The following is a 16263-nucleotide window of genomic DNA, read 5'->3' on the forward strand; positions in this document are numbered from 1 at the left end:
GTTTTTGTGTGTGTGGTTTTGTTTTTGCGTGTGTTTTTGTTTTTGTGTGTGTTTTTGTTTTTGTGCGTGTGTGTTTTTTGTTTTTGTGTGTGTGTCTTTTTGTGTGTGTGTGTGTTTTTTATTTTTGTGTGTGTATTTGTTTTTGTGTGTGTGTTTGTTTTTGTGTGTGTTTTTGTTTTTGTGTTTGTTTGTTTGAGCTTTTGTTTTTGTGTGTGTTTTTGTTTTTCTGTGCGTGTGTTTTTGTTTTTGTTTGTGTTTTTGTTTTTCTGTGTGTGTGTTTTTTGTTTTTGTGTGTGTGTTTTTGTTTTTGTGTGTGTTTTAGTTTTTGTGTGTTTTTTTGTTTTCGTGTGTGTTTTCGTTTTTGTGTTTGTTTTTGTTTTTTTGTGTGTGTGTGTTTTTGAGCTTTTGTTTTTGTGTGTGTTTTTGTTTTTCTGTGCGTGTGTGTTTTTGTTTCTGTGTGTGTTTTTGTTTTTGTGTGTGTGTGTTTTTGTGTGTGTTTGTGTTTTTTCTTTTTGTGTGTGTGTGTGTTTGAGCTTTTGATTTTTTGTGTGTGTGTTTTTGTTTTTGTGTGTGTTTTTGTTTATCTGTGTGTGTGTTTTTTGTTTCTGTGTGTGTTTTTGTTTTGTGTGTGTGTGTTTGTTTTTGTGCGTGTGTTTGTTTTTGTGTGTGTTTTTGTTTTGTGTGTGTGTTTGTTTTTGTGTGTGTGTTTTTGTGTGTGTTTGTGTTTTTTCATTTTGTGTGTGTATTTGTTTTTGTGTGTGTGTTTGTTTTTTGCGTGTGTTTTTGTTTTGTGTGCGTGTTTGTTTTTGTGTGTGTGTGTTTTTTGTTTCTGTGTGTGTTTTTGTTTTTGTGTGTGTGTGTTTGTTTTTGTGTGTGTGTGGTTTTGTTTTTGTGTGTGTGTTTGTGGGTGTGTGTTTGTTTTTGTGTGTGTTTGTTTTTGTTGTTGTGTGTGTTTCAGTTTTTGTGTGTGTGGTTTTGTTTTTGCGTGTGTTTTTGTTTTTGTGTGTGTTTTTGTTTTTGTGCGTGTGTGTTTTTTGTTTTTGTGTGTGTGTCTTTTTGTGTGTGTGTGTGTGTTTTGTTTTTGTGTGTGTATTTGTTTTTGTGTGTGTGTTTGTTTTTGTGTGTGTTTTTGTTTTTGTGTTTGTTTGTTTGAGCTTTTGTTTTTGTGTGTGTTTTTGTTTTTCTGTGCGTGTGTTTTTGTTTTTGTTTGTGTTTTTGTTTTTCTGTGTGTGTGTTTTTTGTTTTTGTGTGTGTGTTTTTGTTTTTGTGTGTGTTTTAGTTTTTGTGTGTTTTTTTGTTTTCGTGTGTGTTTTCGTTTTTGTGTTTGTTTTTGTTTTTTTGTGTGTGTGTGTGTTTGAGCTTTTGTTTTTGTGTGTGTTTTTGTTTTTCTGTGCGTGTGTGTTTTTGTTTTTGTGTGTGTTTTTGTTTTTGTGTGTGTGTGTTTGTTTTTGTGTGTGTGTCTTTTTGTGTGTGTGTGTGTGTGTTTTGTTTTTGTGTGTGTGTGTTTTTGTGTGTGTTTGTGTTTTTTCTTTTTGTGTGTGTGTGTGTTTGAGCTTTTGATTTTTTGTGTGTGTGTTTTTGTTTTTGTGTGTGTTTTTGTTTTTCTGTGTGTGTGTTTTTTGTTTCTGTGTGTGTTTTTGTTTTTGTGTGTGTGTGTTTGTTTTTGTGCGTGTGTTTGTTTTTGTGTGTGTTTTTGTTTTGTGTGTGTGTTTGTTTTTGTGTGTGTGTTTTTGTGTGTGTTTGTGTTTTTTCATTTTGTGCGTGTATTTGTTTTTGTGTGTGTGTTTGTTTTTCTGTGTGTGTGTTTTTGTGTGTGTTTTTGTTTTTGTGTGTGTGTTTGAGCTTTTGTTTTTGTGTGTGTTTTTGTTTTTCTGTGCGTGTGTGTTTTTGTTTTTGTGTGTGTTTTTGTTTTTCTGTGTGTGTGTTTTTTGTTTTTGTGTGTCTTTTTGTTTTTGTGTGTGTTTTTGTTTTTGTGCGTATGTTTTTGTTTTTGTGTGTGTTTATGTTTTTGTGGGTGTGTGTGCTTTTGTGGGTGTGTGTGTTTTTGTTTTTGTGTGTGTTTTTGTTTTTCTGTGTGTGTTTTGTTTTTGTGTGTGTGTGTTTTTGTGTGTGTGTGGGTTTTTGTTTTTGTGTGTGTTTTTGTTTTTCTGTGTGTGTGTTTTTTGTTTCTGTCTGTGTTTTTGTTTTTGTGTGTGTTTTTGATTTGTGTGTGTGTTTGTTTTTGTGTGTGTGTTTTTGTGTGTGTTTGTGTTTTTTCATTTTGTGTGTGTATTTGTTTTTGTGTGTGTGTTTGTTTTTCTGTGTGTGTGTTTTTGTTTTTGTGTATTTTTGTTTTTGTGTGTGTGTTTTTTGTTTTTGTGTGTGTATTTGTTTTTGTGTGTGTTTTTGTTTTTGTGTGTGTGTTTGAGCTTTTGTTTTTGTGTGTGTTTTTGTTTTTCTGTGCGCGTGTGTTTTTGTTTTTGTGTGTGTTTTTGTTTTTCTGTGTGTGTGTTTTTTGTTTTTGTGTGTCTTTTTGTTTATGTGTGTGTTTTTGTTTTTGTGCGTATGTTTTTGTTTTTGTGTGTGTTTATGTTTTTGTGGGTGTGTGTGCTTTTGTGGGTGTGGGTGTTTTTGTTTTTGTGTGTGTTTTTGTTTTTCTGTGTGTGTGTGTTTTTTGTTTTTGTGTGTGTGGGTTTTTGTGTGTGTGTTTGTTTTTTGTTTTTTGCGTGTGTTTTTGTTTTTGTTTTTGTTTGTGTTTTTGTTTTTCTGTGTGTCTGTTTGTTTTTGTGTGTTTGTTTTTGTTTTTGTGTGTGTTTTTTGTTTTTGTGTGAGTATTTGTTTTTGTGTGTGTTTTTGTGTGTGTTTGTTATTGTGTGTGTGTTTGTTTTTGTGTGTGTGTGTTTTTGATTTTGTGTGTGTTTTTGTTTTTGTGTGTGTGTATGTTTTTGTGTTTGTTTTTGTTTTTGTGTGTGTGTGTGTTTGAGCTTTTGTTTTTGTGTGTGTGTTTGTTTTTGTGTGTGTGTGTTTTTGTGTGTGTTTGTGTTTTTTCTTTTTGTGTGTGTGTGTTTGAGCTTTTGTTTTTGTGTGTGTGTGTTTTTGTTTTTGTGTGTGTTTTTGTTTTTCTGTGTGTGTGTTTTTTGTTTCTGTGTGTGTTTTTTTTTTGTGTGTGTGTGTTTGTTTTTGTGCGTGTGTTTGTTTTTGTGTGTGTTTTTGTTTTGTGTGTGTGTTTGTTTTTGTGTGTGTGTTTTTGTGTGTGTTTGTGTTTTTTCATTTTGTGTGTGTATTTGTTTTTGTGTGTGTGTTTGTTTTTCTGTGTGTGTGTTTTTGTTTTTCTGTGTGTTTTTGTTTTTGTGTGTGTGTTTGAGCTTTTGTTTTTGTGTGTGTTTTTGTTTTTCTGTGCGTGTGTGTTTTTGTTTTTGTGTGTGTTTTTCTGTGTGTGTGTTTTTTGTTTTTGTGTGTCTTTTTATTTTTGTGTGTGTTTTTGTTTTTGTGCGTATGTTTTTGTTTTTGTGTGTGTTTATGTTTTTGTGGGTGTGTGTGCTTTTGTGGGTGTGTGTGTTTTTGTTTTTGTGTGTGTTTTTGTTTTTCTGTGTGTGTGTGTGTTTTGTTTTTGTGTGTGTGTGTTTTTGTGTGTGTGATGGTTTTTGTTTTTGTGTGTGTTTTTGTTTTTCTGTGTGTGTGTTTTTTGTTTCTGTGTGTGTTTTTGTTTTTGTGTGTGTTTTTGTTTTGTGTGTGTGTTTGTTTTTGTGTGTGTGTTTTTGTGTGTGTTTGTGTTTTTTCATTTTGTGTGTGTATTTGTTTTTGTGTGTGTGTTTGTTTTTCTGTGTGTGTGTTTTTGTTTTTGTGTGTTTTTGTTTTTGTGTGTGTGTTTTTTGTTTTTGTGTGTGTATTTGTTTTTGTGTGTGTGTGTTTTTGTGTGTGTTTGTGTTTTTTCTTTTTGTGTGTGTGTGATTGAGCTTTTGTTTTTGTGTGTGTTTTTGTTTTTCTGGGTGTGTGTTTTTTTGTGTATGTTTTTGTATTTCTGTGTGTGTGTGTTTTTTGTTTTTGTGTGTGTTTTTGTTTTTGTGTGTGTGTGTTTGTTTTTGTGTGTGTGTGGTTTTGTTTTTGTGTGTGTGTTTGTGTTTTGTTTTTGTATGTGTTTTTGTTTTTGTGTGTGTGTTTGTGTTTTGTTTTTGTGTGTTTTTGTGTGTGTGTTTTTTGTTTTTGTGTGTGTTTTTCTTTTTGTGCGTTTGTTTTTGTTTTTGTGTGTGTTTTAGTTTTTGTGTGTGTGTGTTTGTTTTTGTGCGTGTGTTTGTTTTTGTGTGTGTTTTTGTTTTGTGTGTGTGTTTGTTTTTGTGTGTGTGTTTTTGTGTGTGTGTGTTTGTTTTTGTGCGTGTGTTTGTTTTTGTGTGTGTTTTTGTTTTGTGTATGTGTTTGATTTTGTGTGTGTGTTTTTGTGTGTGTTTGTGTTTTTTCATTTTGTGTGTGTATTTGTTTTTGTGTGTGTGTTTGTTTTTCTGTGTGTGTGTTTTTGTTTTTGTGTGTTTTTGTTTTTGTGTGTGTGTTTTTTGTTTTTGTGTGTGTATTTGTTTTTGTGCGTGTTTTTGTTTGTGTGTGTGTGTTTGAGCTTTTGTTTTTGTGTGTGTTTTAGTTTTTCTGTGCGTGTGTGTTTTTGTTTTTGTGTGTGTTTTTGTTTTTCTGTGTGTGTGTTTTTTGTTTTTGTGTGTCTTTTTGTTTTTGTGTGTGTTTTTGTTTTTGTGCGTATGTTTTTGTTTTTGTGTGTTTATTATTTTTGTGGGTGTGTGTGCTTCTGTGGGTGTGTGTGTTTTTGTTTTTGTGTGTGTTTTTGTTTTTCTGTGTGTGTGGTTTTGTGTGTGTGTGTGTTTTTTGTTTTTTGCGTGTGTTTTTGTTTTTGTTTATTTTTGTGTTTTTGTTTTTGTGTGTGTTTTTGTTTTTGAGTGTGTGTGGGGGGTTTTGTTTTTGTGTGTGTGTTTTTGTGTTTGTTTTTGTTTTTTTGTGTGTGTGTGTTTTTGTTTTTGTGTGTGTTTTTGTTTTTCTGTGTGTGTGTTTTGTTTTTGTGTATGTCTGTTTGTTTTTGTGTCTGTGTGTTTTTTGTTTTTGTGTGTGTTTTAGTTTTTATGTGTTTTTTTGTTTTCGTGTGTGTTTTCGTTTTGCTGTGTGTGTGTTTTTGTTTTTGTGTGTGTTTTTGTTTTTGTGTGTGTTTTTGTTTTTCTGTGTGTGTGTGTTTTGTTTTTGTGTATGTCTGTTTGATTTTGTGTGTGTTTTTGTTTCTGTGCGTGTTTTTGTTTTTCTGTGTGTGTGTTTTTGTTTTTGTGTGTGTGTTTGTTTTTGTGTTTGTTTTTGTTTTTTTGTGTGTGTGTGTGTTTGAGCTTTTGTTTTTGTGTGTGTTTTTGTTTTTCTGTGTGTGTGTTTTTGTTTTTGTGTGTGTGTTTGTTTTTGTGTGTGTTTTTGTTTTGTGTGTGTGTTTGTTTTTGTGTGTGTGTTTTTGTGTGTGTTTGTGTTTTTTCATTTTGTGTGTGTATTTGTTTTTGTGTGTGTGTTTGTTTTTCTGTGTGTGTGTTTTTGTTTTTGTGTGTTTGTTTTTGTGTGTGTGTGTTTTTTGTTTTTGTGTGTATATTTGTTTTTGTGTGTGTTTTTGTTTTTGTGTGTGTGTTTGAGCTTTTGTTTTTGTGTGTGTTTTTGTTTTTCTGTGTGTGTGTTTTTTGTTTTTGTGTGTCTTTTTGTTTTTGTGTGTGTTTTTGTTTTTGTGCGTATGTTTTTGTTTTGTGTGTGTCTATGTTTTTGTGGGTGTGTGTGCTTTTGTGGGTGTGTGTGTTTTTGTTTTTGTGTGTGTTTTTGTTTTTCTGTGTGTGGTTTTGTTTTTGTGTGTGTTTGTTGTTGTGTGTTTTTGTTTTTGTGTCTGTGTTTTTATTTTTGTGTGTGTGTATTTGTTTTTGTGTGTGTGTTTGTTTTTGTGTGTGTTTTTGTGTGTGTTTGTGTTTTTTCCTTTTGTGTGTGTATTTGTTTTTGTGTGTGTGTTTGTTTTTGTGTGTGTTTTTGTTTTTGTGTGTGTGTGTGTTTGAACTTTTGTTTTTGTGTGTGTTTTTGTTTTTCTGTGTGTGTGTTTTTTGTTTCTGTGTGTGTTTTTGTTTTTGTGTGTGTGTGTTTGTTTTTGTGTGTGTGTGTTTGTGTTTTGTGTGTTGTGTTTGTTTTTGTGTGTTTGTTTTTGTGTGTGTTTGTGTTTTTTCTTTTTGTGTGTGTTTTAGTTTGTGTGTGTGTGGTTTTGTTTTTGTGTGTGTGTTTGTTTTGTGTGTGTGTGTTTGAGCTTTTGTTTTTGTGTGTGTATTTGTTTTTCTGTGCGTGTGTATTTTTGTTTTTGTGTGTGTTTTTCTTTTTCTGTGTGTATGTTTTTTGTTTTTGTGTGTGTTTTTGTTTTTGTGCGTATGTTTTTGTTTTTGTGTGTGTTTATGTTTTTGTGGGTGTGTGTTTGAGCTTTTGTTTTTGTGTGTGTTTATGTTTTTGTGTGTGTTTTTGTTTTTGTGTGTGTGTGTTTGAGCTTTTGTTTTTGTGTGTGTTTTTGTTTTTGTGTGTGTGTTTGAGCTTTTGTTTTTGTGTGTGTTTTTGTTTTTCTGTGCGCGTGTGTTTTTGTTTTTGTGTGTGTTTTTGTTTTTCTGTGTGTGTGTTTTTTGTTTTTGTGTGTCTTTTTGTTTATGTGTGTGTTTTTGTTTTTGTGCGTATGTTTTTGTTTTTGTGTGTGTTTATGTTTTTGTGGGTGTGTGTGCTTTTGTGGGTGTGGGTGTTTTTGTTTTTGTGTGTGTTTTTGTTTTTCTGTGTGTGTGTGTTTTTTGTTTTTGTGTGTGTGGGTTTTTGTGTGTGTGTTTGTTTTTTGTTTTTTGCGTGTGTTTTTGTTTTTGTTTTTGTTTGTGTTTTTGTTTTTCTGTGTGTCTGTTTGTTTTTGTGTGTTTGTTTTTGTTTTTGTGTGTGTTTTTTGTTTTTGTGTGAGTATTTGTTTTTGTGTGTGTTTTTGTGTGTGTTTGTTATTGTGTGTGTGTTTGTTTTTGTGTGTGTGTGTTTTTGATTTTGTGTGTGTTTTTGTTTTTGTGTGTGTGTATGTTTTTGTGTTTGTTTTTGTTTTTGTGTGTGTGTGTGTTTGAGCTTTTGTTTTTGTGTGTGTGTTTGTTTTTGTGTGTGTGTGTTTTTGTGTGTGTTTGTGTTTTTTCTTTTTGTGTGTGTGTGTTTGAGCTTTTGTTTTTGTGTGTGTGTGTTTTTGTTTTTGTGTGTGTTTTTGTTTTTCTGTGTGTGTGTTTTTTGTTTCTGTGTGTGTTTTTGTTTTTGTGTGTGTGTGTTTGTTTTTGTGCGTGTGTTTGTTTTTGTCTGTGTTTTTGTTTTGTGTGTGTGTTTGTTTTTGTGTGTGTGTTTTTGTGTGTGTTTGTGTTTTTTCATTTTGTGTGTGTATTTGTTTTTGTGTGTGTGTTTGTTTTTCTGTGTGTGTGTTTTTGTTTTTCTGTGTGTTTTTGTTTTTGTGTGTGTGTTTGAGCTTTTGTTTTTGTGTGTGTTTTTGTTTTTCTGTGCGTGTGTGTTTTTGTTTTTGTGTGTGTTTTTCTGTGTGTGTGTTTTTTGTTTTTGTGTGTCTTTTTATTTTTGTGTGTGTTTTTGTTTTTGTGCGTATGTTTTTGTTTTTGTGTGTGTTTATGTTTTTGTGGGTGTGTGTGCTTTTGTGGGTGTGTGTGTTTTTGTTTTTGTGTGTGTTTTTGTTTTTCTGTGTGTGTGTGTGTTTTGTTTTTGTGTGTGTGTGTTTTTGTGTGTGTGTGGGTTTTTGTTTTTGTGTTTGTTTTTGTTTTTCTGTGTGTGTGTTTTTTGTTTCTGTGTGTGTTTTTGTTTTTGTGTGTGTTTTTGTTTTGTGTGTGTGTTTGTTTTTGTGTGTGTGTTTTTGTGTGTGTTTGTGTTTTTTCATTTTGTGTGTGTATTTGTTTTTGTGTGTGTGTTTGTTTTTCTGTGTGTGTGTTTTTGTTTTTGTGTGTTTTTGTTTTTGTGTGTGTGTTTTTTGTTTTTGTGTGTGTATTTGTTTTTGTGTGTGTGTGTTTTTGTGTGTGTTTGTGTTTTTTCTTTTTGTGTGTGTGTGATTGAGCTTTTGTTTTTGTGTGTGTTTTTGTTTTTCTGGGTGTGTGTTTTTTTGTGTATGTTTTTGTATTTCTGTGTGTGTGTGTTTTTTGTTTTTGTGTGTGTTTTTGTTTTTGTGTGTGTGTGTTTGTTTTTGTGTGTGTGTGGTTTTGTTTTTGTGTGTGTGTTTGTGTTTTGTTTTTGTATGTGTTTTTGTTTTTGTGTGTGTGTTTGTGTTTTGTTTTTGTGTGTTTTTGTGTGTGTGTTTTTTGTTTTTGTGTGTGTTTTTCTTTTTGTGCGTTTGTTTTTGTTTTTGTGTGTGTTTTAGTTTTGTGTGTGTGTGTTTGTTTTTGTGCGTGTGTTTGTTTTTGTGTGTGTTTTTGTTTTGTGTGTGTGTTTGTTTTTGTGTGTGTGTTTTTGTGTGTGTGTGTTTGTTTTTGTGCGTGTGTTTGTTTTTGTGTGTGTTTTTGTTTTGTGTGTGTGTTTGATTTTGTGTGTGTGTTTTTGTGTGTGTTTGTGTTTTTTCATTTTGTGTGTGTATTTGTTTTTGTGTGTGTGTTTGTTTTTCTGTGTGTGTGTTTTTGTTTTTGTGTGTTTTTGTTTTTGTGTGTGTGTTTTTTGTTTTTGTGTGTGTATTTGTTTTTGTGCGTGTTTTTGTTTGTGTGTGTGTGTTTGAGCTTTTGTTTTTGTGTGTGTTTTAGTTTTTCTGTGCGTGTGTGTTTTTGTTTTTGTGTGTGTTTTTGTTTTTCTGTGTGTGTGTTTTTTGTTTTTGTGTGTCTTTTTGTTTTTGTGTGTGTTTTTGTTTTTGTGCGTATGTTTTTGTTTTTGTGTGTTTATTATTTTTGTGGGTGTGTGTGCTTCTGCGGGTGTGTGTGTTTTTGTTTTTGTGTGTGTTTTTGTTTTTCTGTGTGTGTGGTTTTGTGTGTGTGTGTGTTTTTTGTTTTTTGCGTGTGTTTTTGTTTTTGTTTATTTTTGTGTTTTTGTTTTTGTGTGTGTTTTTGTTTTTGAGTGTGTGTGGGGGGTTTTGTTTTTGTGTGTGTGTTTTTGTGTTTGTTTTTGTTTTTTTGTGTGTGTGTGTTTTTGTTTTTGTGTGTGTTTTTGTTTTTCTGTGTGTGTGTTTTGTTTTTGTGTATGTCTGTTTGTTTTTGTGTCTGTGTGTTTTTTGTTTTTGTGTGTGTTTTAGTTTTTATGTGTTTTTTTGTTTTCGTGTGTGTTTTCGTTTTGCTGTGTGTGTGTTTTTGTTTTTGTGTGTGTTTTTGTTTTTGTGTGTGTTTTTGTTTTTCTGTGTGTGTGTGTTTTGTTTTTGTGTATGTCTGTTTGATTTTGTGTGTGTTTTTGTTTCTGTGCGTGTTTTTGTTTTTCTGTGTGTGTGTTTTTGTTTTTGTGTGTGTGTTTGTTTTTGTGTTTGTTTTTGTTTTTTTGTGTGTGTGTGTGTTTGAGCTTTTGTTTTTGTGTGTGTTTTTGTTTTTCTGTGTGTGTGTTTTTGTTTTTGTGTGTGTGTTTGTTTTTGTGTGTGTTTTTGTTTTGTGCGTGTGTTTGTTTTTGTGTGTGTGTTTTTGTGTGTGTTTGTGTTTTTTCATTTTGTGTGTGTATTTGTTTTTGTGTGTGTGTTTGTTTTTCTGTGTGTGTGTTTTTGTTTTTGTGTGTTTGTTTTTGTGTGTGTGTGTTTTTTGTTTTTGTGTGTATATTTGTTTTTGTGTGTGTTTTTGTTTTTGTGTGTGTGTTTGAGCTTTTGTTTTTGTGTGTGTTTTTGTTTTTCTGTGTGTGTGTTTTTTGTTTTTGTGTGTCTTTTTGTTTTTGTGTGTGTTTTTGTTTTTGTGCGTATGTTTTTGTTTTGTGTGTGTCTATGTTTTTGTGGGTGTGTGTGCTTTTGTAGGTGTGTGTGTTTTTGTTTTTGTGTGTGTTTTTGTTTTTCTGTGTGTGGTTTTGTTTTTGTGTGTGTTTGTTGTTGTGTGTTTTTGTTTTTGTGTCTGTGTTTTTATTTTTGTGTGTGTGTATTTGTTTTTGTGTGTGTGTTTGTTTTTGTGTGTGTTTTTGTGTGTGTTTGTGTTTTTTCCTTTTGTGTGTGTATTTGTTTTTGTGTGTGTGTTTGTTTTTGTGTGTGTTTTTGTTTTTGTGTGTGTGTGTGTTTGAACTTTTGTTTTTGTGTGTGTTTTTGTTTTTCTGTGTGTGTGTTTTTTGTTTCTGTGTGTGTTTTTGTTTTTGTGTGTGTGTGTTTGTTTTTGTGTGTGTGTGTTTGTGTTTTGTGTGTTGTGTTTGTTTTTGTGTGTTTGTTTTTGTGTGTGTTTGTGTTTTTTCTTTTTGTGTGTGTTTTAGTTTGTGTGTGTGTGGTTTTGTTTTTGTGTGTGTGTTTGTTTTGTGTGTGTGTGTTTGAGCTTTTGTTTTTGTGTGTGTATTTGTTTTTCTGTGCGTGTGTATTTTTGTTTTTGTGTGTGTTTTTCTTTTTCTGTGTGTATGTTTTTTGTTTTTGTGTGTGTTTTTGTTTTTGTGCGTATGTTTTTGTTTTTGTGTGTGTTTATGTTTTTGTGGGTGTGTGTTTGAGCTTTTGTTTTTGTGTGTGTTTATGTTTTTGTGTGTGTTTTTGTTTTTGTGTGTGTGTGTTTGAGCTTTTGTTTTTGTGTGTGTTTTTGTTTTTGAGTATGTGTGTGTGTGTTTTTGTTTTTGTGTGTGTGTTTTTGTTTTTGCGTGTTTGTTTTTGTGTGTGTTTTAGTTTTTGTGTGTTTTTTTGTTTTCGTGTGTGTTTTCGTTTTTCTGTGTGCTGTGTTTTTGTTTTTGTGTGTGTGTATGTTTTTGTGTGTGTTTTTGTTTTTGTGTGTGTTTTTGTTTTTCTGTATGTGTGTGTTTTTTGTTTTTGTGTGTGTGTGTTTTTGTGTGTGTGTGTTTTTTGTTTTTGTGTGTGTATTTGTTTTTGTGTGTGTGTTTGTTTTTGTGTGTGTTTCTGTTTTTGTGTGTGTGTGTTTGAGCTTTTGTTTTTGTGTGTTTTTTTGTTTTTCTGTGCGTATGTGTTTTTGTTTTTGTGTGTGTTTTTGTTTTTCTGTGTGTGTGTTTTTTGTTTCTGTGTGTGTTTTTGTTTTTGTGTGTGTGTGTTTGTTTTTGTGCGTGTGTTTGGTTTTTTGTGTGTTTTTGTTTTGTGTGTGTGTTTGTTTTTGTGTGTGTGTTTTTGTGTGTGTTTGTGTTTTTTCATTTTGTGTGTGTATTTGTTTTTGTGTGTGTGTTTGTTTTTCTGTGTGTGTGTTTTTGTGTGTGTTTTTGTTTTTGTGTGTGTGTTTGAGCTTTTGTTTTTGTGTGTGTTTTTGTTTTTCTGTGCGTGTGTGTTTTTGTTTTTGTGTGTGTTTTTGTTTTTCTGTGTGTGTGTTTTTTGTTTTTGTGTGTCTTTTTGTTTTTGTGTGTGTTTTTGTTTTTGTGCGTATGTTTTTGTTTTTGTGTGTGTTTATGTTTTTGTGGGTGTGTGTGCTTTTGTGGGTGTGTGTGTTTTTGTTTTTGTGTGTGTTTTTGTTTTTCTGTGTGTGTGTGTGTTTTGTTTTTGTGTGTGTGTGTTTTTGTGTGTGTGTGGGTTTTTGTTTTTGTGTGTGTTTTTGTTTTTCTGTGTGTGTGTTTTTTGTTTCTGTCTGTGTTTTTGTTTTTGTGTGTGTTTTTGTTTTGTGTGTGTGTTTGTTTTTGTGTGTGTGTTTTTGTGTGTGTTTGTGTTTTTTCATTTTGTGTGTGTATTTGTTTTTGTGTGTGTGTTTGTTTTTCTGTGTGTGTGTTTTTGGTTTTGTGTGTTTTTGTTTTTGTGTGTGTGTTTTTTGTTTTTGTGTGTGTATTTGTTTTTGTGTGTGTTTTTGTTTTTGTGTGTGTGTTTGAGCTTTTGTTTTTGTGTGTGTTTTTGTTTTTCTGTGCGCGTGTGTTTTTGTTTTTGTGTGTGTTTTTGTTTTTCTGTGTGTGTGTTTTTTGTTTTTGTGTGTCTTTTTGTTTATGTGTGTGTTTTTGTTTTTGTGCGTATGTTTTTGTTTTTGTGTGTGTTTATGTTTTTGTGGGTGTGTGTGCTTTTGTGGGTGTGTGTGTTTTTGTTTTTGTGTGTGTTTTTGTTTTTCTGTGTGTGTGTTTTTTGTTTTTGTGTGTGTGTGTTTTTGTGTGTGTTTGTGTTTTTTCTTTTTGTGTGTGTGTGATTGAGCTTTTGTTTTTGTGTGTGTTTTTGTTTTTCTGGGTGTGTGTTTTTTTGTGTATGTTTTTGTATTTCTGTGTGTGTGTGTTTTTTGTTTTTGTGTGTGTTTTTGTTTTTGTGTGTGTGTGTTTGTTTTTGTGTGTGTGTGGTTTTGTTTTTGTGTGTGTGTTTGTGTTTTGTTTTTGTATGTGTTTTTGTTTTTGTGTGTGTGTTTGTGTTTTGTTTTTGTGTGTTTTTGTGTGTGTGTTTTTTGTTTTTGTGTGTGTTTTTCTTTTTGTGCGTTTGTTTTTGTTTTTGTGTGTGTTTTAGTTTTGTGTGTGTGTGTTTGTTTTTGTGCGTGTGTTTGTTTTTGTGTGTGTTTTTGTTTTGTGTGTGTGTTTGTTTTTGTGTGTGTGTTTTTGTGTGTGTGTGTTTGTTTTTGTGCGTGTGTTTGTTTTTGTGTGTGTTTTTGTTTTGTGTGTGTGTTTGATTTTGTGTGTGTGTTTTTGTGTGAGTTTGTGTTTTTTCATTTTGTGTGTGTATTTGTTTTTGTGTGTGTGTTTGTTTTTCTGTGTGTGTGTTTTTGTTTTTGTGTGTTTTTGTTTTTGTGTGTGTGTTTTTTGTTTTTGTGTGTGTATTTGTTTTTGTGCGTGTTTTTGTTTGTGTGTGTGTGTTTGAGCTTTTGTTTTTGTGTGTGTTTTAGTTTTTCTGTGCGTGTGTGTTTTTGTTTTTGTGTGTGTTTTTGTTTTTCTGTGTGTGTGTTTTTTGTTTTTGTGTGTCTTTTTGTTTTTGTGTGTGTTTTTGTTTTTGTGCGTATGTTTTTGTTTTTGTGTGTTTATTATTTTTGTGGGTGTGTGTGCTTCTGCGGGTGTGTGTGTTTTTGTTTTTGTGTGTGTTTTTGTTTTTCTGTGTGTGTGGTTTTGTGTGTGTGTGTGTTTTTTGTTTTTTGCGTGTGTTTTTGTTTTTGTTTATTTTTGTGTTTTTGTTTTTGTGTGTGTTTTTGTTTTTGAGTGTGTGTGGGGGGTTTTGTTTTTGTGTGTGTGTTTTTGTGTTTGTTTTTGTTTTTTTGTGTGTGTGTGTTTTTGTTTTTGTGTGTGTTTTTGTTTTTCTGTGTGTGTGTTTTGTTTTTGTGTATGTCTGTTTGTTTTTGTGTCTGTGTGTTTTTTGTTTTTGTGTGTGTTTTAGTTTTTATGTGTTTTTTTGTTTTCGTGTGTGTTTTCGTTTTGCTGTGTGTGTGTTTTTGTTTTTGTGTGTGTTTTTGTTTTTGTGTGTGTTTTTGTTTTTCTGTGTGTGTGTGTTTTGTTTTTGTGTATGTCTGTTTGATTTTGTGTGTGTTTTTGTTTCTGTGCGTGTTTTTGTTTTTCTGTGTGTGTGTTTTTGTTTTTGTGTGTGTGTTTGTTTTTGTGTTTGTTTTTGTTTTTTTGTGTGTGTGTGTGTTTGAGCTTTTGTTTTTCTGTGTGTTTTTGTTTTTCTGTGTGTGTGTTTTTGTTTTTGTGTGTGTGTTTGTTTTTGTGTGTGTTTTTGTTTTGTGCGTGTGTTTGTTTTTGTGTGTGTGTTTTTGTGTGTGTTTGTGTTTTTTCATTTTGTGTGTGTATTTGTTTTTGTGTGTGTGTTTGTTTTTCTGTGTGTGTGTTTTTGTTTTTGTGTGTTTGTTTTTGTGTGTGTGTGTTTTTTGTTTTTGTGTGTATATTTGTTTTTGTGTGTGTTTTTGTTTTTGTGTGTGTGTTTGAGCTTTTGTTTTTGTGTGTGTTTTTGTTTTTCTGTGTGTGTGTTTTTTGTTTTTGTGTGTCTTTTTGTTTTTGTGTGTGTTTTTGTTTTTGTGCGTATGTTTTTGTTTTGTGTGTGTCTATGTTTTTGTGGGTGTGTGTGCTTTTGTAGGTGTGTGTGTTTTTGTTTTTGTGTGTGTTTTTGTTTTTCTGTGTGTGGTTTTGTTTTTGTGTGTGTTTGTTGTTGTGTGTTTTTGTTTTTGTGTCTGTGTTTTTATTTTTGTGTGTGTGTATTTGTTTTTGTGTGTGTGTTTGTTTTTGTGTGTGTTTTTGTGTGTGTTTGTGTTTTTTCCTTTTGTGTGTGTATTTGTTTTTGTGTGTGTGTTTGTTTTTGTGTGTGTTTTTGTTTTTGTGTGTGTGTGTGTTTGAACTTTTGTTTTTGTGTGTGTTTTTGTTTTTCTGTGTGTGTGTTTTTTGTTTCTGTGTGTGTTTTTGTTTTTGTGTGTGTGTGTTTGTTTTTGTGTGTGTGTGTTTGTGTTTTGTGTGTTGTGTTTGTTTTTGTGTGTTTGTTTTTGTGTGTGTTTGTGTTTTTTCTTTTTGTGTGTGTTTTAGTTTGTGTGTGTGTGGTTTTGTTTTTGTGTGTGTGTTTGTTTTGTGTGTGTGTGTTTGAGCTTTTGTTTTTGTGTGTGTATTTGTTTTTCTGTGCGTGTGTATTTTTGTTTTTGTGTGTGTTTTTCTTTTTCTGTGTGTATGTTTTTTGTTTTTGTGTGTGTTTTTGTTTTTGTGCGTATGTTTTTGTTTTTGTGTGTGTTTATGTTTTTGTGGGTGTGTGTTTGAGCTTTTGTTTTTGTGTGTGTTTATGTTTTTGTGTGTGTTTTTGTTTTTGTGTGTGTGTGTTTGAGCTTTTGTTTTTGTGTGTGTTTTTGTTTTTGAGTATGTGTGTGTGTGTTTTTGTTTTTGTGTGTGTGTTTTTGTTTTTGCGTGTTTGTTTTTGTGTGTGTTTTAGTTTTTGTGTGTTTTTTTGTTTTCGTGTGTGTTTTCGTTTTTCTGTGTGCTGTGTTTTTGTTTTTGTGTGTGTGTATGTTTTTGTGTGTGTTTTTGTTTTTGTGTGTGTTTTTGTTTTTCTGTATGTGTGTGTTTTTTGTTTTTGTGTGTGTGTGTTTTTGTGTGTGTGTGTTTTTTGTTTTTGTGTGTGTATTTGTTTTTGTGTGTGTGTTTGTTTTTGTGTGTGTTTCTGTTTTTGTGTGTGTGTGTTTGAGCTTTTGTTTTTGTGTGTTTTTTTGTTTTTCTGTGCGTATGTGTTTTTGTTTTTGTGTGTGTTTTTGTTTTTCTGTGTGTGTGTTTTTTGTTTCTGTGTGTGTTTTTGTTTTTGTGTGTGTGTGTTTGTTTTTGTGCGTGTGTTTGGTTTTTTGTGTGTTTTTGTTTTGTGTGTGTGTTTGTTTTTGTGTGTGTGTTTTTGTGTGTGTTTGTGTTTTTTCATTTTGTGTGTGTATTTGTTTTTGTGTGTGTGTTTGTTTTTCTGTGTGTGTGTTTTTGTGTGTGTTTTTGTTTTTGTGTGTGTGTTTGAGCTTTTGTTTTTGTGTGTGTTTTTGTTTTTCTGTGCGTGTGTGTTTTTGTTTTTGTGTGTGTTTTTGTTTTTCTGTGTGTGTGTTTTTTGTTTTTGTGTGTCTTTTTGTTTTTGTGTGTGTTTTTGTTTTTGTGCGTATGTTTTTGTTTTTGTGTGTGTTTATGTTTTTGTGGGTGTGTGTGCTTTTGTGGGTGTGTGTGTTTTTGTTTTTGTGTGTGTTTTTGTTTTTCTGTGTGTGTGTGTGTTTTGTTTTTGTGTGTGTGTGTTTTTGTGTGTGTGTGGGTTTTTGTTTTTGTGTGTGTTTTTGTTTTTCTGTGTGTGTGTTTTTTGTTTCTGTCTGTGTTTTTGTTTTTGTGTGTGTTTTTGTTTTGTGTGTGTGTTTGTTTTTGTGTGTGTGTTTTTGTGTGTGTTTGTGTTTTTTCATTTTGTGTGTGTATTTGTTTTTGTGTGTGTGTTTGTTTTTCTGTGTGTGTGTTTTTGGTTTTGTGTGTTTTTGTTTTTGTGTGTGTGTTTTTTGTTTTTGTGTGTGTATTTGTTTTTGTGTGTGTTTTTGTTTTTGTGTGTGTGTTTGAGCTTTTGTTTTTGTGTGTGTTTTTGTTTTTCTGTGCGCGTGTGTTTTTGTTTTTGTGTGTGTTTTTGTTTTTCTGTGTGTGTGTTTTTTGTTTTTGTGTGTCTTTTTGTTTATGTGTGTGTTTTTGTTTTTGTGCGTATGTTTTTGTTTTTGTGTGTGTTTATGTTTTTGTGGGTGTGTGTGCTTTTGTGGGTGTGTGTGTTTTTGTTTTTGTGTGTGTTTTTGTTTTTCTGTGTGT

The sequence above is a fragment of the Scyliorhinus torazame genome, unplaced genomic scaffold (genome assembly GCF_047496885.1).
Source record: "Scyliorhinus torazame isolate Kashiwa2021f unplaced genomic scaffold, sScyTor2.1 scaffold_57, whole genome shotgun sequence".
Classification (NCBI taxonomy): domain Eukaryota; kingdom Metazoa; phylum Chordata; class Chondrichthyes; order Carcharhiniformes; family Scyliorhinidae; genus Scyliorhinus; species Scyliorhinus torazame.